At 46.0% G+C, this 12,623-nt stretch overlaps 8 non-coding genes across 8 annotated transcripts; all 8 read right to left on the reverse strand.

Moving 5' to 3' along the window:
* Positions 1–292: 292 nt before the first annotated feature.
* On the reverse strand, positions 293–366 carry Trnad-guc (transfer RNA aspartic acid (anticodon GUC)). Its single transcript has one exon. It is a non-coding gene; the product is annotated as a tRNA-Asp (tRNA).
* Positions 367–684: 318 nt separating this feature from the next.
* On the reverse strand, positions 685–756 carry Trnat-cgu (transfer RNA threonine (anticodon CGU)). Its single transcript has one exon. It is a non-coding gene; the product is annotated as a tRNA-Thr (tRNA).
* Positions 757–1,445: 689 nt separating this feature from the next.
* On the reverse strand, positions 1,446–1,520 carry Trnad-guc (transfer RNA aspartic acid (anticodon GUC)). Its single transcript has one exon. It is a non-coding gene; the product is annotated as a tRNA-Asp (tRNA).
* Positions 1,521–1,838: 318 nt separating this feature from the next.
* Positions 1,839–1,910, reverse strand: Trnat-cgu (transfer RNA threonine (anticodon CGU)). Its single transcript has one exon. It is a non-coding gene; the product is annotated as a tRNA-Thr (tRNA).
* Positions 1,911–2,599: 689 nt separating this feature from the next.
* On the reverse strand, positions 2,600–2,674 carry Trnan-guu (transfer RNA asparagine (anticodon GUU)). Its single transcript has one exon. It is a non-coding gene; the product is annotated as a tRNA-Asn (tRNA).
* A 318-nt stretch (positions 2,675–2,992) lies between these two features.
* Positions 2,993–3,064, reverse strand: Trnat-cgu (transfer RNA threonine (anticodon CGU)). The gene has a single exon. It is a non-coding gene; the product is annotated as a tRNA-Thr (tRNA).
* Positions 3,065–3,753: 689 nt separating this feature from the next.
* Trnan-guu (transfer RNA asparagine (anticodon GUU)) lies at positions 3,754–3,828 on the reverse strand. Its single transcript has one exon. It is a non-coding gene; the product is annotated as a tRNA-Asn (tRNA).
* Positions 3,829–10,631: 6,803 nt separating this feature from the next.
* On the reverse strand, positions 10,632–10,706 carry Trnan-guu (transfer RNA asparagine (anticodon GUU)). Its single transcript has one exon. It is a non-coding gene; the product is annotated as a tRNA-Asn (tRNA).
* Positions 10,707–12,623: the final 1,917 nt, after the last annotated feature.

A 12,623-nucleotide genomic window follows, 5' to 3' on the forward strand; every position in this document is an offset into this window, starting at 1 on the left:
ACATCGAGAGACAGGCCCTGTCATATGGCACTCGCGACGTATACGCTCAAATTGAATGTAAATAAAACGTCTTTTGTAGTGGGCGTCGCTCCACTGCAGTGTCACACATGGTGAATAAATAGGAAAACAGTAGAACGTCTGTGTAGGGCCATGTTTTTACGTAGAGTGCCACCTTCCTGAATGTGTATAAGCATCTGTGGCATCACTCCTTCGCAGCCAAATTGCCACACTAGCTGTGTATCTCTAACAACGTTGATGTATGTCCTCACCTCGGTGACTGTTAAAACGTTTTCGCCCCCGGGTGGGCTCGAACCACCAACCTTTCGGTTGACAGCCGAACGCGCTAGCCGATTGCGCCACGGAGGTGTTGACTTTGGCTCCCTTGTGCTCTATATATCAACGCAATTCGTACACATTCTGCAGGAATCACGCAGAATGGTAGCATCTGCTTATGCCTCTTCACATGGATAACGTGCATGCACACTGTAGCGACGCTCAAAAACGAATGACATTATACTACAAAATGCATACAAACCACTGTTCTGCCTATGCATTCAGAAAACCTCCTAGGCCAGTAGAATACTTGTCATAGGTTGTAGAACATCTCTTTCATTCAGTGTACTGCCATGTGATAGATATTGCTCGAGGTAGCTCCGCACGTTGCAGGAAAGTTAAAAAAATGGATGCCTTCTGTGAGGTTCGAACTCACGACTCCCGGTTTACGAGACCAGTGCTCTACCACTGAGCTAAGAAGGCGGCAGCTTTGAATTTGCGAGCTATCCCCGAATTCTCACTTCATCACACTGAATCTTGCAGCCCTCGACCAGATAATTGATTTGGCGCACTGCTGCTGCTGGGAGTGTCCACATTGCCGTTCTCCAAATCTCTCGACTGTTTCGCCCTTACGATCGGCGACGACCTTCAGGCCACCAAAAGTTTGCGGTCTGCAATTTCTTGTCCTAGTGCACAGCTTGTGGGATAACGTGGCTCGACTGCGAAATGAGCCTTTCGGCTCCACTCTCTGGCTACAGTTTGCTGTTGTTCACAGTGGCACTGGCGTTGCCCATGGGGCTTCATGTAAGGCGACTGCACGTCGCTCGGCCAACAGCGGCCTACTGCAGACCGACACTTAAGAGACACAAAATACAAATCGACATCGAGAGACAGGCCCTGTCATATGGCACTCGCGACGTATACGCTGAAATTGAATGTAAATAAAACGTCTTTTGTAGTGGGCGTCGCTCCACTGCAGTGTCACACATAGTGAATAAATAGGAAAACAGTAGAACGTCTGTGTAGGGCCATGTTTTTACGTAGAGTGCAACCTTCCTGAATGTGTATAAGCATCTGTGGCATCAATCCTTCGCAGCCAAATTGCCACACTAGCTGTGTATCTCTAACAAAGTTGATGTATGTCCTCACCTCGGTGACGGTTAAAACGATTTCGCCCCCGGGTGGGCTCGAACCACCAACCTTTCGGTTGACAGCCGAAACGCGCTAGCCGATTGCGCCACGGAGGCGTTGACTTTGGCTCACTTGTGCTCTCTATATCAACGCAATTCGTACACATTCTGCAGGAATCACGCAGAATGGTAGCATCTGCTTATGCCTCTTCACATGGATAACGTGCATGCACACTGTAGCGACGCTCATAAACGAATGACATTATACTACAAAATGCATACAAACCACTGTTCTGCCTATGCATTCAGAAAACCTCCTAGGCCAGTAGAATACTTGTCATAGGTTGTAGAACATCCCTTTCATTCAGTGTACTGCCATGTGATAGATATTGCTCGAGGTAGCTCCGCACGTTGCAGGAAAGTTAAAAAAATGGATGCCTTCTGTGAGGTTCGAACTCACGACTCCTGGTTTACGACACCAAAGCTCTACCACTGAGCTAAGAAGGCGGCAGCTTTGAATTTGCGAGCTATCCCCAAATTCTCACTTCATCACACTGAATCTTGGAGCCCTCGACCAGATAATTGATTTGGCGCACTGCTGCTGCTGGGAGTGTCCACATTGCCGTTCTCCAAATCTCTTGACTGTTTCGCCCTTACGATCGGCGACGACCGTCAGGCCACCAAAAGTTTGCGGTCTGCAATTTCTTGTCCTAGTGCACAGCTTGTGGGATAACGTGGCTCGACTGCGAAATGCGCCTTTCGGCTCCACTCTCTGGCTACAGTTTGCTGTTGTTCACAGTGGCACTGGCGTTGCCCATGGGGCTTCATGTAAGGCGACTGCACGTCGCTCGGCCAACAGCGGCCTACTGCAGACCGACACTTAAGAGACACAAAATACAAATCGACATCGAGAGACAGGCCCTGTCATATGGCACTCGCGACGTATACGCTCAAATTGAATGTAAATAAAACGTCTTTTGTAGTGGGCGTCGCTCCACTGCAGTGTCACACATGGTGAATAAATAGGAAAACAGTAGAACGTCTGTGTAGGGCCATGTTTTTACGTAGAGTGCCACCTTCCTGAATGTGTATAAGCATCTGTGGCATCACTCCTTCGCAGCCAAATTGCCACACCAGCTGTGTATCTCTAACAAAGTTGATGTATGTCCTCACCTCGGTGACGGTTAAAACGATTTCGCCCCCGGGTGGGCTCGAACCACCAACCTTTCGGTTAACAGCCGAAACGCGCTAGCCGATTGCGCCACGGAGGCGTTGACTTTGGCTCACTTGTGCTCTCTATATCAACGCAATTCGTACACATTCTGCAGGAATCACGCAGAATGGTAGCATCTGCTTATGCCTCTTCACATGGATAACGTGCATGCACACTGTAGCGACGCTCATAAACGAATGACATTATACTACAAAATGCATACAAACCACTGTTCTGCCTATGCATTCAGAAAACCTCCTAGGCCAGTAGTATACTTGTCATAGGTTGTAGAACATCCCTTTCATTCAGTGTACTGCCATGTGATAGATATTGCTCGAGGTAGCTCCGCACGTTGCAGGAAAGTTAAAAAAATGGATGCCTTCTGTGAGGTTCGAACTCACGACTCCTGGTTTACGAGACCAGTGCTCTACCACTGAGCTACGAAGGCGGCAGCTTTGCATTTGCGAGCTATCCCCGAATTCTCACTTCATCACACTGAATCTTGCAGCCCTCGACCAGATAATTGAATTGGCGCACTGCTGCTGCTGGGAGTGTCCACATTGCCGTTCTCCAAATCTCTCGACTGTTTCGCCCTTACGATCGGCGACGACCGTCAGGCCACCAAAAGTTTGCGGTCTGCAATTTCTTGTCCTAGTGCACAGCTTGTGGGATAACGTGGCTCGACTGCGAAATGAGCCTTTCGGCTCCACTCTCTGGCTACAGTTTGCTGTTGTTCACAGTGGCACTGGCGTTGCCCATGGGGCTTCATGTAAGGCGACTGCACGTCGCTCGGCCAACAGCGGCCTACTGCAGACCGACACTTAAGAGACACAAAATACAAATCGACATCGAGAGACAGGCCCTGTCATATGGCACTCGCGACGTATACGCTCAAATTGAATGTAAATAAAACGTCTTTTGTAGTGGGCGTCGCTCCACTGCAGTGTCACACATGGTGAATAAATAGGAAAACAGTAGAACGTCTGTGTAGGGCCATGTTTTTACGTAGAGTGCCACCTTCCTGAATGTGTATAAGCATCTGTGGCATCAATCCTTCGCAGCCAAATTGCCACACCAGCTGTGTATCTCTAACAAAGTTGATGTATGTCCTCACCTCGGTGACGGTTAAAACGATTTGGCCCCCGGGTGGGCTCGAACCACCAACCTTTCGGTTAACAGCCGAAACGCGCTAGCCGATTGCGCCACGGAGGCGTTGACTTTGGCTCACTTGTGCTCTCTATATCAACGCAATTCGTACACATTCTGCAGGAATCACGCAGAATGGTAGCATCTGCTTATGCCTCTTCACATGGATAACGTGCATGCACACTGTAGCGACGCTCATAAACGAATACAAAATGCATACAAACCACTGTTCTGCCTATGCATTCAGAAAACCTCCTAGGCCAGTAGAATACTTGTCATAGGTTGTAGAACATCCCTTTAATTCAGTGTACTGCCATGTGATAGATATTGCTCGAGGTAGCTCCGCACGTTGCAGGAAAGTTAAAAAAATGGATGCCTTCTGTGAGGTTCGAACTCACGACTCCTGGTTTACGACACCAGTGCTCTACCACTTTTTTTTTTTTTTTTTTTTTTTTTTTTTTTTTTTTTTTTTTTTTTTTGGGCCTCCCATCACCCCTTTTAGCCCATCTTTGCGCTCTCCATAATTCGCCTTCATCGGCGTCGGCTTCTCACGCCATGTACATTACCATAAACTGATGAGACGAAGTTAATCCCTTTATTGTGGAGAAACTAATGTACCCCTTCTTTGGGCTTATTGATAATGTGAAAAAAGAATGAAGTCTTCAGTAGGTAGAAACAGAAGTTATGTTCAGTTTGTTTCCTTCTTCATCGCTGTTTTTTGTTGTCACACTTAAAGCAAATAGTCTTCCTTGACAAAGAAACGTCAGAGGGCATTTCGAAACTGCCTCTTCTCTCTGAAAATGCTTAAAAAACAAACCATATTCGGTGAGAAGCAACTATTTATAATGGCTTCTTGAAAAATAAATTAATAAACGTTGAACTCAAAGAACGGCAATTCCCGTAAAAACTAAAATAATTTTTTTTTTCACGATTGTTAAGTAAGTTAGTAGTGGTGAACACTCTCTTACGTTTGTCTTCTGTGTCCGCAGATATTTCTTGTTAATTCTTTTACATCAAGGTCTTGATTAAAAAATTTGCGTATGTTTCTTTATATTTACTAGTCTTCAGTAACATGTGATGCTCAGTTAGCAGAGAGATCCAAAAATCCTCTTGGCTTTTCTCTTCCTTCGTGAAGAGGTAATGGACCGTTGCCGCTTTCAGCCAATTGACTGCGTTGCGTTTCGTGTTAGGAAAGGGTACATCATCGGTGTCAAAAAGTCCGCAGGCGTTATAGCGTTAGGTGACGTTCGAAGGATGAGTGCCAGCTTTCGTCGGACATTCAGCCAGATATCTTTAACCTTGTCGCACACGAAACGATGTTCTTCGTTATCAATTAAACTACACGTTGCACACAAAGGCGAATCCGCTAAGTGGATCGAATGAAGTTTCGAGTTTGTTGCAACTTTCCTATTTACAACAAAGTACCATGTTGCTTTCAGATGAGTAGCTAAGTTACGGTTATGAATATTTGCCCATATCACTTTCCAGTTAGAACATGGATAGTTTTGTTCTATTTTGTTGTTGTTCTTTTCTCCCATCAATTTGCCATATATTTCTTTTACGTTTGTCATGTCTTTTTCCGGAATTCTTGAATGTAGGTAGCTATATTCTATTAAAAACCATCGTAAATGGTAAAGTCCGCTCGGTATGTGCTGCACATTAATGGGTGGAGAGAGGTCATCTGGAGCTATTTCAGATAGCAAGTGCGCGGCGATACAGCTGCCGGATTGTCTCCATTGTTGAAACGTATTGGAGATGTACAGAGCCTGCGACTTTTTAGTAACATTCGTTAAGTTTAAGCCGCCATTATTAGTGGCGAGCGTCAGAGTGTCATACTGGATTTTAAATATGTGGCCACGGCTCACAAAATAGCCTATTGCTGACATAATTTGTTTGGCGATGCCGGCGGGTATTGGCAGTATCTGGGCGACATAATTGACTTTGGAAGTAATAGAGACGTTCGCTAAAGACACTCTCTGAATTTCATTTAACTGTCGAATACTATGTGTCCGTACACTAGCTCGTATGGTAGTTAGTACTTGTCTATAGTTGGCCGCAATAGTTTGACGTATATTTTTTCGGAAATCAATGCCGAGACACTTCAAGGCTGTTAGCTCACGTAACTGACCGTGTGTGCGCATGCCAATGCCACATCCGATATTGAATATGCCGGACTTGGTTTTGTTTAACCTCGCGGCTGACGCTCGTTCGTATTTTTCTATTATGTGCATTGCCGTCTCGACTTCCGCTACATTCATAACGAGAAACCCAACATCGTCCGCATAAGCTTTACATATTATTCTGTTTCCTCGTATTTGCAATCCTTGTAACCGCTGAGTCAAGGTAGCGAGCAAAGGTTCGATGGCCATGGCAAAAAGTGCCATGGACAACGGACAACCTTGCCTGACGGAACATGCGATCTCGACTGGCCGGCTAGGCTGTCCATTTATGATGATTCTGGAGGAGTTATTCGTTACCAAACGTCGTATGAGGTCGACGAATCTCGGCGGAAAACCCATTGCGCCCATCGTTTTCAGGAGGTATGAGTGGCTGATCCTGTCGAAGGCTTTATCGAAATCTAACGACACGATGGCACATTTTAGTCGACATACTTCTGCTATTGAAATTATGTCGCGGTAGTCGGACAGCGTCTGCTGAATTTTCCTATCTTTGCCCACGCTAGACTGATATGGGCCGGTGACGCTGGCCATTACATTTTTAAGTCTGTGGGCTAAGAGCCGCGAAAAAATTTTATAGTCACTGTTCAGCAGAGTGATTGGTCTCAAATTTCCAATTTTCTTGCCAGCCGATTTTTTTGCGATTAACACTATCATACCTTCACGAAAGTCTTTCGGTATCTCCTTATTGAGGTTCAGAAGTTCATTACAGATGCATGTAATTCTATGTTTTATATGTTCCCAGAAGACTTGATAAAATTCTGCTGGTATGCCGTCAGCTCCAGGGGATTTATTTTTTGCACTTTGATAGACAGCATAGTGTACATCGTCTTCGGTCGCCTCCGCTATTAGAGCTTCCGCGTACGCGTTACCAACGCGTCCTTGCAGGTGGGTCAGTAAATCGTCCTGTGCTTTTTCGTCTACCTCTTTATGTGAAAACAAGTTGTCGAAATGGGTTAGTATTTCTGCTTTTATGTCGTTGTGCATTGTCAAGGTGGTTCCATTATCAGTTTTAAGCTCCGTCAGTATTTTGCGGAATCCTCGTTTAGTTTCACGAATCACATGATATATCGAAGTGGCTTCTTTTTGCGCCACAGTCTCTGCTCTTGACCTTATTTGGTATCCTTCAAGCTGTTGTCGCCTTAATGTCAGTATTTTTGCCTGGAATTTTTTAATTATCCCATGGTTCCCAATAGCTGTAGCACCTTGCAGGTAGAGTTCTCGGAGACAATGAAAGTAAAATTCTATCGTTCTTTTCCGCCAAAAACTCTTCTCCCGGGAGTAATTGATGAAACATCTCCGGATCTGAGGTTTGGCGCATTTGAGCCACCAATCCAAGGTCGAGTGGTAAGAGCTGAGTTTGGTCTCGCAGGCTCTCCAAGTGGTGAGAAAGGCTTCTCGACAGGCAGGATCTTTTAAGTGTGAAACATTAAGTTTCCATGGCCCTTTATATCGACAGGTTCCTTGTCGTTCCAAATTTAATGTGCATATATATGCAGCGTGGTCCGAAAAAACGGTTGGCCGAACTTCAGACTGCAGGATGCGGTGTTTCAGATTGGGCGAGACATATATTCGATCCAACCGGCTCGCTGAATGATTAGTGAGGTGGGTAAAGCCGGGTGCCGCGCCGTGCTTTTGCTCCCACGAATCAGTTAAACGGAGGTCGGTGACGATACGTTCCAGGTCCGGCGATTTGTTGTAGTTCGGAGTTTGGTCTTTGGCAAGTATGACACTGTTAAAGTCGCCTCCAAGGGTGGTATGGGTGCAGTGTACACCAAACAAAGGAACAATTCCCTCCTTAAAAAACTGTGCTCGTTGGCACCGATTGGTAGAACCAGATGGGGCATAGACATTAATAATCCTGGTGTTATAAAGCGTGCCGGCAATGCCTCTGCCGTTAGGCAGTTTTGTTACGTCTGTAATGACGACGCCCTCTTTGAAAAGAAATGCGGTACCCAAATCACATCCAATTCCAGGATTGACTATAGCATTATACCCCTGTATGAAGTCAAGTTCGATGTTTGTTACTTCTTGTAAAAACAAAATGTCCACATCAGCTGCATACAGGAAATCTTTTAAATTTTGTAAATTAAATGGGCTACAAATTTTATTGATGTTCAGCGTAGCGATCTTATAGGCCTGCAACGGAACTACGTTAGCCAAGACGGGAGTGTAATTAGGAAAAACTCTGGCAACATATCATTTCGAAAAAACATTAAGAAATCTGACCCGAGAGACATGTGGACACAAGTCAGTAAAACCGTTCAGACTAGAAATATTCATGACTTGGGAAGGGATCAGTCGGCTTCTCCGTGTCTGGGACAGTATCCGTCGCGGCGATGACATTCAAGACGACGTCATCGCGTGGTGTGGCCATCGTGGTGACTGTAACGGTTCCTGTGGTGTCCATAATTTCGTTCTCCTTTGTAGTGTCGTCGACATCGTCTGCCCACGGATTCGACAGCCCTGTCATCGGTTCGTCATTAAGTGGTGCACTATATTCAGGTGTTTGCTGGTGATTTTTATCTTCGGTTCGGGTAATTGCTACGTCATCGGAGGGCAAACTGGCAGAACCGGAGGTACTATCCAAGGACACAGGGTCTTCGTTAGATGACTGCTGATTGCACTGCAAGTTCTCAGATGCAGATTGACGTATTTTGCCCCCTATTTGCTTCGCCTGTTCACGCAGTTGTGGTGCAGTCTGCTCTGCACCTTGACGCGCGATCCTCCGTTTTTTAGATTTCTTGGTAGATGCGTCTCGTGGTGGACTTTGGACGGTACCTGAAGAAGCCTCAGGTTGCAAAGTAGCACTACTCGAAGTGACTGACGCCAGGTCTGATTTCATTGCACTTGACGGGCTGTGGTCAGTGCCTAAGGTAGCTGCAGGATTCGGAAGAGCACCACTAGAAACGGCTGGTTGCGAGTCCGTTTTCTGTGCACCTGATACGCTTTTGATACCTCCTAAAGAAGCTCCAGGATGCAGAGGAGCACTACCCGAAGCGACTGAGGTCGCGTCCGTATCCATTGCCTCATTGGGCGATTCCACGGCGACAAGGGCAGGAGCAGATATGTCTTCGCAGGAGGGTTGAGTGTCTACAGATGCTACACCTGAGTCGGTCGGTTGGTCGGTCGCTTGTGGGTCGGTATTCGTAGTAACTTCGGGGGGCGCAGTGGCACTTGCAAAACCGCGCGTTACGGCGACATATGTCACGGGCAGCGTTGACATAGCAGGGGGCCTGACGGCATCGCCGGCAGGCAGTTGCGCCACTCGCCTTTGAACACAGTCTGCACGAACGTGGCCTGGTAAATTGCAGACAGCACACGTTTTCGGTTGGTCATCATACATCACAACAGCTCTATATCCGCAGACGTTTATAAACGACGGAATGTGCTTCTGCAATTCGACTTTTAATTGGCGCACACCATTCAAAACAGGGAATTTGTGTGCAGCAGACCACCGTTCGGCAATATTACTCAAAACTTTCCCGTATGGAGCAATAACAGCATTTATTTGGTCACTTGTAATTTCAAAGGGAAGTTCAAAGACTCGCACGGTCCGAATACCTAGACCAGCATGGGCAACGGTAACCTCCCCAACATTTCCGTCAGCATGTTTAAATTTCAGAATGCCACCACAAGATCGAACTATCCTTTCACACAATTCTGGACTGGCAAGTTTCACGAAAACCACACTGTTCATAATCGAGAAATGTATGCCGATAATATCATCAAGTCCTATTTTAACATCATCCTCTAACCACTATTCAACATCAAATGACCTCGGTCGGACAAAGTTGCGATCAAACGTGAATTTCAAAGTATCTTTTCGTTGCGGTTGCGACATCTCTTAATTCTTTTTCATGTCTACACAAATACTATAGACAGCGACGCGTTGCAGCAAGAGCAGAGACTTACCACGCGGAGCTAACGCAGCACAGCACACAGCACGGCACGTCCGACCTCCAGCGCAGCCGCTGGCTGACGGCCACTGAGCTAAGAAGGCGGCAGCTTTGAATTTGCTAGCTATCCCCAAATTCTCACTTCATCACACTGAATCTTGCAGCCCTCGACCAGATAATTGATTTGGCGCACTGCTGCTGCTGGGAGTGTCCACATTGCCGCTCTCCAAATCTCTCGACTGTTTCGCCCTTACGATCGGCGACGACCGTCAGGCCACCAAAAGTTTGCGGTCTGCAATTTCTTGTCCTAGTGCACAGCTTGTGGGATAACGTGGCTCGACTGCGAAATGCGCCTTTCGGCTCCACTCTCTGGCTACAGTTTGCTGTTGTTCACAGTGGCACTGGCGTTGCCCATGGGGCTTCATGTAAGGCGACTGCACGTCGCTCGGCCAACAGCGGCCTACTGCAGACCGACACTTAAGAGACACAAAATACAAATCGACATCGAGAGACAGGCCCTGTCATATGGCACTCGCGACGTATACGCTCAAATTGAATGTAAATAAAACGTCTTTTGTAGTGGGCGTCGCTCCACTGCAGTGTCACACATGGTGAATAAATAGGAAAACAGTAGAACGTCTGTGTAGGGCCATGTTTTTACGTAGAGTGCCACCTTCCTGAATGTGTATAAGCATCTGTGGCATCAATCCTTCGCAGCCAAATTGCCACACTAGCTGTGTATCTCTAACAAAGTTGATGTATGTCCTCACCTCGGTGACGGTTAAAACGATTTCGCCCCCGGGTGGGCTCGAACCACCAACCTTTCGGTTAACAGCCGAAACGCGCTAGCCGATTGCGCCACGGAGGCGTTGACTTTGGCTCACTTGTGCTCTCTATATCAACGCAATTCGTACACATTCTGCAGGAATCACGCAGAATGGTAGCATCTGCTTATGCCTCTTCACATGGATAACGTGCATGCACACTGTAGCGACGCTCATAAACGAATGACATTATACTACAAAATGCATACAAACCACTGTTCTGCCTATGCATTCAGAAAACCTCCTAGGCCAGTAGAATACTTGTCATAGGTTGTAGAACATCCCTTTCATTCAGTGTACTGCCATGTGATAGATATTGCTCGAGGTAGCTCCGCACGTTGCAGGAAAGTTAAAAAAATGGATGCCTTCTGTGACGTTCGAACTCACGACTCCCGGTTTACGAGACCAGTGCTCTACCACTTTTTTTTTTTTCATCTTTCTCCTGTGAGGATGGAACTTACGACCCCTGGTTTATTACACCAGTGCTCTACCACTCTTTTTTTTTCTTTTTTTTTTCTTTTTTGTTTGGGCCTCCCTTCTCCCCACACAGCCCATCCATTCGCTCTCCTTTTATGCCTTCTTCGGCGAGCTTCTATGCTATATCGACTGATTTTTTTTTTCAAATTTACTGTGACAGTTAGGGAAATGAAATGATGTTTGGCTTCTTCGCCATGTGAGGCTTCTCCTCCGTAGAACTGAAAATTGAAAAATTAAGGCTTCTTGGGATTTAATAAATTGTCACTCTTGCTTCATACTGAAAAAAATTAAACAAAAATAGAAAGATTGTAACTGAGGAACACGTGCAAGAAGCTTCCACTGCATTGTGTGCAACGAAATCACCTTCCGATATTACCGAGATCCTGGAAAATCATCATAGATGAAAGTAGTTGCTGGAGATATGGGGTTCATCCAGCAGTAAGTGTGAAGCCGCAGTGCCGTTTCGGGGTTCTGTCCGAGGCCTTCACGGCTACCGTAGCGGCCCTGGGGCACACGAAGTCCCCACCGTACTTCACCCTCAACAGCGATCCCCTACTTTGGCCTGTGACTACATTTTTCGTAGACGAGGGCTATTAAGATGTTTATCCAATCCCTTGTCTCTGAAACAGAATGTGTAACATGTTACCAAAAGTTTTTTTGTGGTCCCTGCGCGTACATATCTGATAATATTTTGCTCGTTCGTATAATTCGTATTCTAAAACACGGTCATTGCCGTGTTCAGATATAACGTAATGTACATAATTGCCAAACAACCACAACACAGCATTGGTTTTCTGGACAGGGAAGAAAACACCATCGGGGAAGAGTAATTTTTCAACATTGATCTCAGTACTAACAGTTCTGGTTATAAAGGCTACCCGCCGTTGGAGTCCCCTCCATATTTCGGCGTATCCGCCACAGAGAAAGCGGTGGATCAATGTGTCAACTGCGTCACATCGGGTGCACACAATCGTGTCACTAAGACCAATAGAGTGCAACTTTTCGTTAGTGGAAACTACGTTATTAACAACTCGGTACCAGGTTGCCTGAATGTCGGAAGACAGTTCTCGATTACTAATATTTTTCCAAATTCTTTTCCAGTCTTTGTCGGGATATCTGCACTCCATTTTGTTGACATGTTCTTTCGTTGTTAAGAGTTCCATTAATTTCCTGCAATTCCTTGATTGTGGATTCGTGACAATACTGTCCATGTAGCTAATCTCTAAAAAGAACTGGCGAATATATTTCAATTTATAATTAATTCCGCCTATATTTATGGGTGGACGTAAATTTTCTGGCTGTAGGAGTCGATACAGCCTGGCTGTAATACTATGTGGATGTTTTTCTATAATTTGTAGGGTCCTCTTTATATATAACGCCGTAGTCTTCCGCCATATATCTGTTAAACCTAGGCCACCTTCAGCGGAAGGTAACGTAACTGTACCGACTGCTACTCTAAAAATATTCCCTGTCCATATAAATCG

Source organism: Schistocerca gregaria, chromosome 5 (assembly GCF_023897955.1).
Source record: "Schistocerca gregaria isolate iqSchGreg1 chromosome 5, iqSchGreg1.2, whole genome shotgun sequence".
Taxonomy (NCBI): Eukaryota; Metazoa; Arthropoda; class Insecta; order Orthoptera; family Acrididae; genus Schistocerca; species Schistocerca gregaria.